Source organism: Nomascus leucogenys, unplaced genomic scaffold (genome assembly GCF_006542625.1).
Source record: "Nomascus leucogenys isolate Asia unplaced genomic scaffold, Asia_NLE_v1 Super-Scaffold_241, whole genome shotgun sequence".
In the NCBI taxonomy this organism is placed as follows: Eukaryota; Metazoa; Chordata; class Mammalia; order Primates; family Hylobatidae; genus Nomascus; species Nomascus leucogenys.
Genome location: NW_022095767.1, coordinates 302,925 through 316,890, shown reverse-complemented (window position 1 = coordinate 316,890; position 13,966 = coordinate 302,925). Strand labels below are relative to the sequence as shown.

At 42.3% G+C, this 13,966-nt stretch overlaps 1 pseudogene; it reads right to left on the bottom strand.

Moving 5' to 3' along the window:
• Positions 1–319: 319 nt before the first annotated feature.
• LOC100600371 lies at positions 320–13,803 on the bottom strand (annotated as a pseudogene).
• Positions 13,804–13,966: the final 163 nt, after the last annotated feature.

Sequence of the window (13,966 nt, the reverse complement as noted above, 5' to 3'; positions counted from 1 at the left end):
CTGCGCACTGGAGGGCAAACCACATATTGAGCTAATGAAGAGCTCACTGTGATTAGGATTCGATCAAACATAACAGCAGAACATAAGCAAATTTTATCTGAATTCCCTAATGAATATACATGCTGCACTAACATTAAAAAAGCATGGCAGCCTATCCCAAACCAGCAACAACAGTTGAGTGCATATAGTGGGTCTTTGTGTGTTTGAACTCCCACCACATAAGGGCAAACTCGATATGCATGCTAACGTCCTATAATTATCAAATTTTAAAAAAAGCTAAAGGATGCCAGAGTGAACACGAGGGAAAGACCCACTCTCCTTTAACATTTTACAAATAAATTTAAACTATAAATTAGAAACACAAATAAATTTAAACTATAAATTAGAAACACAAATAAATTTAAACTGTAAATTAGAAACACAAATAAATTTGAACTATAAATTGGAAACACAAATAAACATAAGTGGCTCTAACTTTCAAATGAAGTAAATGAATTGTGTAGGAGATTAACCCCTTAAAGTTTGTTTTTTTTTTTAAATTTCTTGACCAGCGCTTCGCTGATGGTGATGTTTATCTCCCTGTTCTCGGCAGCCCGAAAAGAATGGCATGCAGCCTCTCCTGCTCCTCCTGCCGCCTCTCCTGTACCAACAGCTTCTCCAGCCAAGCCTGGGTGCTCCTGGGGAGTCCTGCATTACAGAAAGCAGCTGCTGGATCTGCTGTGCAGTGGGGTTGTCATGGGGAGAACCCTCCCTGTCCTCTCCTGGTGCAGGCTCCACGCTATCAGTGAGGCTCACCTCATAAAGATCTTCAGAGCGAGGGAGGGGGGTGGGAATCTGAGCACAGTGCGAGCCTCCCCTGCTCCTGACTGCCCACCCCACCTGAGGGCTCTACTCACCATGCTGCTTGTCAGCAACACCCCAGCTCCTGTGGGACTGGGGCTCCTGGAGCGGTACACAGGTACTGGTCTGGCGGCTGCTGCTGCACACTCAGAGCCTCTTGGCTCTTCAGCTCCACCTGCAGGAAGACCCTGGGCATGAGGGCATGTGGTGGCCGGCTTCCAGATTCCTGGCCCATTAATAGGGTAGCGAGGGCATTGTGGGGCTCTGTGGCCTGCCCAGGCCCCTGACCCCTTGCTCCAGGCCTAAGAGACTGCCTCCCTTGCCTAGAACCCCATGCCTCCTTCCCCAGCCTCAAATCTCACGTCCTTTTTCCCAGCATTTAAACTGTAGGCCACAGACTGGTGGAAAAGCAGGGGGAGCCAACCACCATCTGCTAAGTGTGCTACATGCCTAATGTTTCCACGTATTATCTCATTTAATCCTCAGCACCTCTGCAAGGAAAAGGCTAACTTCCTTTTGAAGTTAAAGAAACAGAGACTTAGAGATGCAAAGTAGTTGAATTATGACCAGTGGAACTGAGGTCAGAATCCAGTTTGAATCTAAGGAGTCTTTTTTGTTTTTGTTTTGTTTTGTTTTGAGACAGTGTCACTCTGTGTCCCAGGCTGGAATGCAGTGGTGCGATCTCAGCTCACTGCAACCTTCACCTCCCAGGCTCAAGTGATTCTCGTGTCTCGGCCTCCAGAGTAGCTGGGATTACAGGCATGCACCACCAGGCCCAGCTAATTTTTTTTTTTTTTTTAATTTTAGTAGAGATGAGTTTTCACCATGTTGGCCACGCTGGTCTCAAACTCCTGACCTCAAGTGATTGTCCTGCCTCAGCCTCCCAAAGTGCTGGGATTACAGGTGTGAGCCACCACACCCGACATAAGGAGCCTCTTATACCACTGTCTCTTCCTCTGTGAATGGGGGGCTCCATGCCTCTAGCTGGGATGATGATGTACAGACCTGGGAGGAGCCCAGGGCTACCCACCTCTAAAAGTCAGAGGGCAGGAAGCAAGAAACAGTCATAGGACTGCCCTGGAGGGTGCTGGGGTCACCTGCCCCCAGGCTGCAGCTGCCTCTGGCCTGGCACCTCCCCTCCCCAGAGGCTGGTGCCCCCCTCCCAGCCCTTCTTGGATGGGTCGGAGGTTACCATCTCTTTCAGCTCACCCAGCTTCTTCAGCTCCTCCAACTGGACTGTGCTCTTGTTCTCGTTGTTCTGGACAGAGAGAAGCAATCAGTGGCCACCCACTAAAACTGGAGACCCCAGAACTTGGCGTCTGCCTCCCATGGCACCGGGAAGGGTGGAGGCAGGTTAGAAAAATCATCTCCTCTCTCCCACAGCCATCAGAGCAGGGCTCTGGCTCGCAGGTACCTTTAGAAGTACCATTTCATGTGAAGGCTACAATGTCCCATTTTACAGGTGGGGAAACAAAGGCCTTGAGGGCTAGGGAAGAGGGCAGCCTCCCCAGGTGGGGCAATGCACCAGCTCCTCGCAGCCACTGTGTGGCTCGGCCCGCTACTCATAGAGGGCTTCCCACCCTACCTCCAGCATCCTCTCCAGCTCCCGCAGCCTCTCCAGCTCCCGCAGCCTCTCCAGCTCCCGAAGCCTCTCCAGCTCCCACAAAGTCTCCTGCTGCCACAGCCTCTCATCCTGCTCCCGAAGTCTGTCCTGTTCCAGCAGCTCCTCTACCTCGTCCACCAGCCTCTCCTGCTCCTCCTGCCGCCTCTCCTGCTCCTCCAGCCGCCTCTCCTGTTCTAACAGCTTCTCCACCACTTCCAGCAGCCTCTCCTGCCCTGGCAGCTTCTGCTGACACAGCCTCTCCTCCAGTTCACGTATCCTCTCATCTTGTTCACGTATCCTCTCCTCCTGTCTCACGTTGAGGAGACTCAACAAATGATTGTTTTCCACCTCGGCCTGCAGCTGTCTTCCCACACTCTCCAGCTCCTTCCTGAGGTGGTTGGTCTCCTCTTGTAGCTGCTCCACCTCAGAAATGGGGTGAGAAAAACTCAGGGGTTGTAAGATCAACTGCTGGTCTTGCAGCAGTAATGACAGTTTCTAGGGGGGTTGTGACATCACTACATTCCACTTCTCCCAGGGGAGGGGACCACATCAGCGCGATGCCCAAGTAACCGCTCCACGATGGGGGAGGGAAACACAGGGTTTTGACCCAGGTCCTCGGAGACGCCAGCCCAAGAAGCCCAGGGAGGTCGAGCTTGGGGCAGCAGGAGGGGAGGGCAGAGTCTGCAGTAGGGAGCCCCAGGAGTCACCAGCCCAAAGTCACCCACAGATGACTGGCAAGGGCGGGGCCTGGGGCTGGGGGACCCAGGTCCTGGGAGATGCAAGCCCAAAGAGCCCAGGGAGGTTGGGCTTGGGGCAGCAGGAGGTGAGGGCCGAGTATGGAGCAGGGAGCCCCAGGAGTCACCCGCACAAAGTCACCCTGGGGTGATTGGCAAGGGCAGGGACTGGGCTCCTTGCTGAAGGGGTGGGGCTGACTGACAAGACTTTGGTCGGGGGAGCCCAGAGGCGCTGGGGTTGGGGGGCCCAGTCTGGTATGCCTCAGGACTGGTATGGACTCTGGCACCGGTCTTGTCATCAGAGGGCGTCTGTGGCTGGATTGGGGGCCGTGACCTGGTGTGTTTTACCTTTTTCTTGGCTGCGGCCAATTTCCCCTGTTGTGTTTTTTCTGACATCGTGGGGTGTGGAGGGAGGCGGGGTTGGGGTCACCTCAGCGAAATCCCAGTGAGCACTGCTGAATGCCTCCAGTCACCTACCAGGCAGCTGTGCGACTGAGCCACAAGAGGCGTAACCAGGGCCCCACTAGAATGCAGAATAGGGGGCGTGGCCTTAATGCTCCAAGCCCATTGGTCAGTGAGAAAGATGAAAGGGAAAGGAGGCGTGGCCAGGCAGCAGCATGTCCAGAGGGACCTGTGGCATCATAAGGAAAGCAGCCCATGCAACCGCTGACCCCGCCCACTCAGAAAGAGGGGAGGGGCCACCCACTCTGGGAGAGGGGAGGGGCTGGCTTTTGCTTTAAAAGCTTTAAAACTGTAAAAAGTAAACTTTAAAAAATCTATGTGTGTATACTTTAGATATATGTGTGTCCGTGTGTGTGTGTATCTATGTGTTCCTCCAGAGCTGTCTTCATTATCCAGCTTCTATGCAAAGTCTGTGATTTTGGCCTGTATTTTTCATCTTCAAATGGAGCACAAGAATTACCAGTATTACCTTAACTGAGATATAGATCCTATATAAATGGAAAATCCATAGCATGCTTGATGATTAATGAAGCCGACTATAGTATTCAACATCCCAATAGGACAAAATAAGCACAATTATTTCTCTCTTTTGGAAAAATGTTTGTCTTATTCTCCTACATTATTAACATTTCTTTTAAAAACAAGAAACATGTCTAATATCTTTAAAAACACAAAGCTTTTGGGCTGGGTGCGGTGGCTCACGCCTGTAATGCCATCACTTTGGAAGGCCGAGGTGGGCGGATTGCCTGAGGTCAGGAGTTTGAGACCAGCCTGGCCAACATGAAGAAACCCTGTCTCTACTAAAAATACAAAAGCTAGCCAGGCGTGGTGGTGGGTGCCTGTAATCCCAGCTATTTGGGAGGCTGTGGCAGGAGAATCACTTGAACCCAGGAGACGGAGGTTGCAGTGAGCCAAGCTCACACCACTGCACTCCAGCCTGGGCGACAGAGCAAGACTCCATCTCAAAAGAAATAAAATAAAATAAAATACAAAATAGTAAGAACACAAAGCTTTCAATTTAATAAGCACTTAAAGCTCTTTACTGGTTTAAAACAAATACAAGGCCCATTTTTCTAGAATCACCTGGCCTCTCTGAGCCTTGCAAATGAAACTGAATTTCTCACTTGATACCTGGCTATGACTTGCAATCATAAAAACCAAGAATTGTGTTATGTCACTGTGTATTGCTTGTTACCTGGAATCCACACTAGGCTGGGATCAAGGGTTGAATCTTCCATGATTTTCTCCATAACCTGTGTGGTTCTTATCCCAGACCAAACTAAGCTTTTTTCTAGAGTTCTACAATTTACAGTTAATAGACAAGAGTGGTTCTCAAAATGTAGTCTATGGACTAGCAGCACCAGCAGCACCTGAGACCTTTTTATAAGTGCGAATTCTCAGGCCCCACCCTGGACCTGGTGAATCAGAAACTCTAGATTACGGTTCAGCAATCTGTGCTGCAGTAATCCCTCCAGGTGTTCGAGAACCTTTGGCATACAGCAGGTAGTAAAATGTGTTTCCTTCTGTAGGTCCAAAGCCAGGGTTACCATATGTTCTGCCTTGTTAGGAAACAATGACATGCAATTAAAAGACATAAATCTCCTTCCTACTCCCACCCTCCATCCGATGTGTTTTATTTTTATGAGTTCAATAAGAAAACAAGTGGCAATCAGAGATTTAGTCTAAAAAGTATGTTTACAAGTGTCCGTTCTCATCCAGCCTGATCTCCTACAAAACCATTTACATCCTCTTACATCTCAAGTTTTATAAAAGTATCTTCACAATGTAAGACTCAGGCACACTAGCAGTTCTATAATAAAACACCAAGTAAATCAGAATGTCCAACCTTACTAGAGAAGAAAAGTGGAATCATTGGCTATATTTGCAAATTGCATTCAACAGGAAATTTAAGTTTTGAATTATTTTTCCACCTTCATACTTCCAAGTTCATAGAATTAAACCAGAATATGCCATTCTTTCAAAGCCTCTAGCCAGGAAAGTTTTACTGTATTATTTCTTGCTTTCAATGGATATAAAGCAGATGCCTGGTAGGCACATTCTGTATACCTGCAAAGATGCAGAACTGAACAGTTCCATCTGTTCAATATTAAACCAAAAGTCCTGTAAACCTCGGACGGTGAGTGTAATACTTCAGCACTAGCCCAAAGCCTCAAATATGAGAAGATATCAAGAACACCACTAGCAAACAAAACTAAACTCTCAGCCAGGAGCAGTAGCCCACGCCTGTAATCCCAGCACTTTGGCAAGCCAAGGTGGGAGGATTACTTGAAGTCAGGAGTTCAAGACTAGCCTGGGCAGCAGAGCGAATTCACATCTCCACAGACATTTTTAAAAATTAGCTGGGTGTGGTGGCACACAGCTGTAGTCCTAGCTACTTGGCAGGCTGAGGTGAGAAAATTGCTTGAGGCCAGGAGTTCAAGGCTGCAGTAGCTATGATTATGGCACTGCACTCCAGCCTGGGTGACAGAGCGAGACTTAGATAATTACATTTTCTCCTGCTCCTGTTTACACTAAAATCACTAAGTTAAAAGGCTTTCAAATTTGGCAGGATAAAAATTAAGTGAAATGTGACTTTGGAGCTTGGCTAGTGAAGGAAAGAAAGTAAAAAAAGGAAGAAAGGAAGGAAGGAGGGAGGGAGGGAACAAAGAAAGAGAAAAGAAAGGAAGAAAGAGAGAGACGGAAAGAAAAAGAGAGAGAAAGAAAGAAAAAGAGAAAATGAAAGAGGAAAGAAAGAAGAAAGAAAGAGAAAGAGAGAGGGAGGGAGGGAAAAGAAAAGAAAGTAAGAACGGAAACCAAGAAAGAAAATGAAAGTGAAGGAAGGTAGAAGAAGAAGAAAGAAAGAAACAAGGAAAAGAAAGAAAAAGAAAGAAAGGGAAAGGAAAGTAAAGGAAAAAGAAAAGAAAAGAAGGAAGAAAAAATGAAGTGACAAATTACTTACTGGGAGAAAGTTTTTTTAACCTCAATGACAGATAAAAGGTTTGTATCTTTAGCCTATAAAGAAATCTTTAAAATTACTGAGAAAAAAAAAAAAAAGATTTTCAACCGAAAATGGGCAATGGAGAAACTGGCACTTCTCACAAGAATAAAAATGGCCAATGGCATATAAAAAGATTCAAAAGCACAAGAAATCAAAGCAATGTCATGAAAACAATGAGATTTTCTGTGTAAAGGCAGCAAAGATGACAAATGGAAAGGGGAACCCGGAGCTCTGTCCTTGTTGGTGGGACTATAACCTGAGTCACTTTTCCTGGAGAATAAGTTGAACATTTCTATTAAAAACCCTAAAAATTATTTTCCTCCAGAAATTCTACTTCTATGAATTCAGTCCAAAAATGTTTGCTTGAGCCCATTAAAATGTATGTATAAGAAAATTCACCTCTGGGGTGGTAGTGATTAACTTAATATACATCCAGCCATTAAAAATGATGATGCCAGGATATATTTACTGCCACGGAAATATGCCCAAAATATAGTAAGTGACAAAAGACTATATATTACAATTCTACTTTTTAAAAGCTTTATATGCATAAAAACATATAAAAAGCAACAAACCAGAATGTTTTGAGTGGCAAATTAAAGATTTTTCTTAATATTTGTCATCCAAATTATTACAAAAAGAATGATTTCCTTTATAATCAGGGAGAATTGTTATTTTCATTTATTTATATTTAAATCTCTGTTCTTTTTCTGATTTTTTTCTCCTGTATGTATCCCACGTAGGCTAGAATCCCTGCCTCTTGAGGTAAATCAGCCCATTTTTGGGAAGCGCACTACAGAAACCTGCCCCAACTTCCTTTTAAGAGATCTGGAGACATTTTTGTTTCAGGTCGTTTCATTGTTCTCAGATTATTCTGTTTAATATATGAAACTGAGGAAAAGACAAAGGAAAGGCTGATTCCCTACCCTCCTGGGGCTACTCTTCCAATTTTTGCTGCTATTGTTATGTATTAATATTCACTGGGTACTAAAAAGATGGGCAGCCCCTTAGATCATTTGTTCTTATCTCTTTCTCATAATCCTACTTCATTCCTTCATTCACTTATTTTTAAAAGGGTCGTGTGTACAAATACGTAGTTCAGAAAATTTTTAAATATAACTACCTATACAAGTATGTGGCCAAATCCCATTCACAGTCTTATTCTCCTTCCACAGCCAAACACTTTTAATTGGTTTCTTATAGATCATTTCAGAATTTATCTTTGCAAATACACATGTATATTCTTATTCTACTCTTCTCTCTCAACATAAAAAGTAGCATACCATGCATACTATACCATTCCTTGTTCCTTTTAAAACACACACCCAATATATGTGCGTTCTTCTAAGTGAGTACAGAGGTCTTTCTCATTCTTCTTTACAACCACACAGTATTCATCGCTTGGATGTACCACCATTTACTTAACCAGTTCCCTGTTGGTGGACACTGAAGTCATCCCTATCATACTGTTACAAACAATAATGCCAAGCATAACCACCTACACACACCAAGTTCATTTCTTAATCTGCCTTTGATGAAGCCTCGATTTGAATCACCACAAGGTCACAAGGCTGAATAGTTAGCCCCTTGTTTAGTTTTCATTATGTACAGCAGTATGTAGCAAAAGAATCCCTTGGGCAAAGCAAATGTGCTCTTTGGGGATTTACTTCATAACAATAAATGGATAAACAGAACACCAAGGAGAACCATTTCTATTTACCCATGCACATGTATGTATATAATACATGCATATGCATACAAAGTATACAATAAATCCATCAAAGCATTAAGCATTGTCTCAGTATGGTGGATCTATGGAGTGCTTTGTAGACAGCCCTCCTTGCCTATCAATTCTTTCTAGTTTCAAAACAGTGAATATGTACTATTTTTGCAATATAAAATTTCAAAAAATGTTAACTCAAATTCAGCTGGATACATTCCTTCGGTCTGTCCTGTATTTGTATGGTGCTCCAGAGTGCTCAAATATCACTTCATTTAAAAAATTTATCTCTTTTTTTTCAAATAGAGAGACAGGCAGGGTCTTGCTCTATTGACCAGGCTGGTCTTGAACTCCTAGATCCTCCTGTCCCACGTCCACCTCCCAAAGTGCCAGTATTACAAGTGGGAGCCATCACGCCCGGCTGGCTTCATTTGAGAAATCTTTCCCCAGCACTCCATATATTACGAATAATTCCTTTCTTTTTGTTTAGATAGCATCTTAGTCATATCTCTATTACCTCACTTGTCACATGATAATCAGCTGCTCACCCATCCGTCTCTCTTGATTCCTCATGAGCTCCTCCAGAAGAGTGTGGTTTTCAGCACCTGGAGAAGTGTGCGATACACACATGCTTCATACGCAGAGAAGGACATGATTCACTACAGTGTTATTATTCCCAGAATTCAATGCCTGCATTTGTAAACTGTTCCAGATTCTCTGCCAACAGCCTGAGAATGTTATGTTTTTTCCCTAAAACGTCCATCCATTACTGAGTGTCTACGGTCATAGTTAACTCAATTGCGATGTGACCTCTGGCCAAGCCCATTCATAGTTTTTATTTTAGGTGATTTTTAATTTTAATTTTTGATTTTGATAGTTTCCTTTTTGTTTTTTTAATCTAGCAGTGTTTGGTAAACTTCAACATCTCTATATTCCTGTGTCTTTGCACCTACTGGTCTCTGCTTGGAATAATATCTCAAGGTTTTATTCACGTGGAAAAAATTTCTACTCACCCTTAAAGAATCAGCTTACATAGGCCAGGCATGGTGGCTCATGGGACTGAGGTAGAAGAATCACTTGAACCTGGGAAGCAGAGGTTGCAGTGAGCTGAGATCACGCCATTGCACTCCATCTTTGGCGACAGAGTGAGACTTTATCTCAAAAAAACAAAAAAACACACAAAAAAATCAGCTTAAATAATACCTTCTCTGAGAAGCCTTTATATCTTCCTATTCGTTCAGCAAGAGTTGAAAATTCCTCAACTCTTGAAACATTTGTGCCTCTATTACTATGTATCGGGCACTGAACTGAGTGCCTAGGACAGAAAGATGAAACTGTAGACCCTGCCCTCACGGAGCTCATGCTCTAGTATGGAAAACAGCCATATGAACAAATAACCACACTGTAGGTCTTCAGAGCTCAAACCCTATCCTAAATACTGCTAAATTAATATTCTGTGAGGTTTTGAAAGTACTAGGGCCAGAGACAATATCACTGTTGGGATGACTTTCCATCCAAGTTAACATTCGGCCTTCATCATCAAAGGTGATATGTGTGTACCTCTTCCTTGCAACCCACCAAGGCCTAACACATCATATTTTGAAATTAGGAAACAGCCTCAGAAGTCCAAGAGCTTGACCAAAGTAACTCAGCTGTTAGCTAGCAGAACCAGGTTGGTATGATTCTTCTTCAATATCCTGCCAGTTATATGGGCAAGTGGCCTCAAAATCAACAAAAGACAAGTAGAGGTTGACATGCATCAATGGACAGAGGCTCAAAAGGAAGAGTTTATACACAAGAATAGAGCAGAAATGTTCTGGAAGTATGTCTGGCGGTGTGAAGTAGAAGGGGGCATACCAGGTTTCACCTTGGTCAAGTGAATCTATAATTCCAACCTGGGCCTCACCCCTGAGCTCCAGACTTAGCTATCTGTTTTTCTCACTCTAATATCAAATCCACAGGGCAGGACTTAATCTCTAGGTTGTTCACCACAAATTAAAGCAGAGTCTGGTTTATAGTAAGTACTTAATAAATAAATAAATAAACAAACTATCAAAGAAGCTAAAGAAACATTCTACACTCCTGGGGGAAGGGATTACCATGAAATGCCACCTGTCCTTTTTCTACTTTTCAGTATTTGGGGTGTTCTTCATTGAAAAAGATTAGCTTCTTGAATGTTCCAGATAGGAAGAGGGAGGGAGAGGGAGAGAGAGAGGAATAGATAGAAGTTTCGTATTTTAACTATGGTTCAATTCTAAGCATTCTAAAATTGCATGCAGTTTTTTAAACCATGAATTACAAGGGTGTTGAATTTCCAAATTCATGTAGCTTTTTGTTAATCTCTTCATTATTGCCTTCTAACTTTAATTGCTTCATATTTAAATTATAAATTATATGGTGTGGATGGTAACAATTGTTTTTAAGTCTTCTGACTTGCTTTATGAATTAATATATAATTAATGTTTCTCCCACAGTCCACATACGCTTAAGAATATAGAATATCTAATTATTGGGTACAAAGGTCTATGTTTGGCCATTACACCACGTCCACTCACTGGTTATTCAAATCTACATATGGGTATTCTGTGTAACTTACTTATGGTAAGCAGGGTATGGTGAAATCTCCAAATATGATGGCAGACTTGTCAATTTCTCGCTGTGGTTTTATCAGTTTTTCTTCTGTATTTTGAGGCTATTTTGACAGGTACATAAAATATGAAAATTGCTACATCCTCCTAATTAACAGTCACTTAGCATCAAGTTCTTACTAATGCTTTCTGTTCCAAAATCCTTTTCTGTTTGATACTGAAGCTCCATCACTTGTTTTTGGTTAATGTATACTGGCATATCTTTATCACTCTCTCTCGTTTATAAAAACTTTCAATCTTCTCATATCCTTATATTTTAAATATGATGGATTAAAACAGCTGGATATTCTTTTATTAGTTCCATCTCTCCAACTGGTAACTTTAGTCCGTTTATATTTGTTGTGAATGATTTATGTGGACTTCCTTCTACCACCTTTAGAACTTCTATTTCTCTCACTTTCTAATATAATTTTAATATATCCTCCTGGGATTCCACTAAGACATATTTTAGACCTCATTCTGACCTCTCTCCCCCCACAACCCCAACAACTTCTGCCCTATCATCTATCCTTATGTCTCTCTGTGAAACATACTGACTTACTTTTGGGAGATAATTGTCTAACCAATTAATTCTTTCTTCTGATGTCTATTCCATCCACTGAGTTTTTTATTTCAACGATTACATTTTTTATTTCTTTATTTCATTTTATTCTGAGACAGAGTCTCACTCTGTCACCCAGGCTGGACTGCAGCGGCAAGTGATCCTCCCTCCTCGGCCTCCTGACTAGCTAGGACTATAGACACGTGCCCCATACCCAGCTTTTTTTTTTTTTTTTTTTGGTGGTGGTGTTGGGGTATTTTTTATAGAAACGAGTTCTCACCAGGTTGCCCAGGCTTGTCTCCCCAACTCCTGGGCTCATACCATCCTCCCACCTCAGCCTCCCAAAGAGTGCTGGGATTACAGGTGGGAGCCACCAGACCCAGCTATATATTTTCTTTCTGTGAGTTCTATTTCATCCATTTTCTTTTCAGGTACTCCTCATCATTCCTAGTGGTCTTACTGCTTGCTCAATTTTATGAGTCCATCTTTCTTTTATATTAGGTTTCACATATAACTATTGTCTCACAATTCTAATGTTTGAAGTCTGTGTTCTGTATCTGATAATTCCAAAACCTAGTCTTTGGGAAACATATTCATTGTTTCTAACAATTCTCAAATATGTTGGGTTGAGACTACTTGAATGCTATGATTTGACTGAATTCATATTTGCCTGCTTTTAATCTTTGGGAATCCTACAGGCTTAAGTTAGAGATGTTTTCCTACAAAAAGTTTCTGTGTCCGCTTCTGATGAGAACTCTGGGTACAACTAACATGAGACCACTTTACCACCATGCATAATCCTGACATTCTCTTGGATTCTCTTGGGGCATCTCAGCATTACACAAGGTTCTCAAATCTGGCTCCCCAACCTTGCTCATTTATACACAGAAGACTTGACTGCCTAGTATAGGTGGTGACTCAGCTCCTGCTACCCTGGAAAAAACAAAACAGATCTCTCATCTGAATGTGATCACAGACTAGGAAATTCTGAAGGTGAATAACTAGAGGCTGTGGGCAGCAGGGAAAGATAGGTGTCTTTCCTGACCATAGAAATAGGTCAGAAGCTGCCCTAAAGGCTGTGTGCTACAGCATTTCACTATTTAGCTCAACTACCATTCCCTCCATAAGTGTGAGTGGAAGTTTCTTAGAGCACCATGTTGCCTTTCAACAAAACCAAATTTTTGCTCAAAAGTCATAGTTATGGTAAAAAAACAAACAAACAAACAAACAAAAAACCTCTGGCTTTGGAAGGCTTTCTCAGTAATGTCCTAGAATTAAGGTTACAGCCTGCATTTCATGTTAACTGAACAGAAAACCAGCCTCCAACATCCTTCTGCCCCATGGCTTTCTTTCACCTCCTCTTGGTTGGACCTAGGGCAGTCAGACTGTCTGGTTCCAATCCCTGCTCTGCCACCTGTGACCTTGGACAAGTTATCTACCTTCAGTTGCCTCATCCATAAAATGCAGATATTAATAATACCCTCTTTTAAAGTTATTAAGAGGATTGAAAGAGCTAATAAAAAGTAAAAAATAAAAAGACTTGGTAAGCATAGGCACAGAGGGAAAGAAAAAAGTAAAAACAAATAAAAAGACTAGTGCCTAGCACATAAAAGTTCATCAGGAATTAATTCTATAACATGAACTCGATTGTGCAAAACTTCAAAGTACATATAACTTTTACTACAGTATACATAACAATAATAAATCTACAACTGTAGATACGTTTCTCTACAGTAAATATAAGAAAGATTAAACAATCAGATACTAAATCATTGTGATTATCAGTAACTTTAATTTTCTTATACTTCTATATGTTCTATAGATCATTTTTGTAACAAAAAGAAAACAAACCAAATGAAAATGAAATGAATTCTCTCAAAAAGAATTAAGACAGGAAGAAGGCTCACAAAGTAATATAAAATATATCTTATGGTTTATATAAAATTCTTAATAAAAGTACTTTCTTTGCTCCAAGCTGCACTCTGGCTTTGCCTTTGACTCAGGTGGCATTTATTTGCATGATGACTGATTCTATCGAGTAGGCACTTCGTCAGCCCTACAGGAAGAACAAAACATCTCTAGAACACAGCAGCGTTCCTGACTCCCACTTGAGAAGGCCTAACAAAATGGCATATAACTTAACAGCAGCAGACCAGTGTTAAAAAGTCTGGAGTCAAGGGGAAAAGGTAAAATTGGAGCGTTTCCAGAATCTCACAAAAAAACAACAAACCGATGTTCTAAGTGCCCAACATGAGCAAATTAGATTCTTAAATAAAGGTCACTGTTAATGCCTATCCTAGCATAGATTCAGCACCAAGAACAATGTCATTTTACTGGTTTACCTTTTCCTTTTTTTTTTTTTTTTTTGAGATGGAGTCTCGCTCTGTCACCCAGGCTGGAGTGCAGTGGCGCCATCTCAG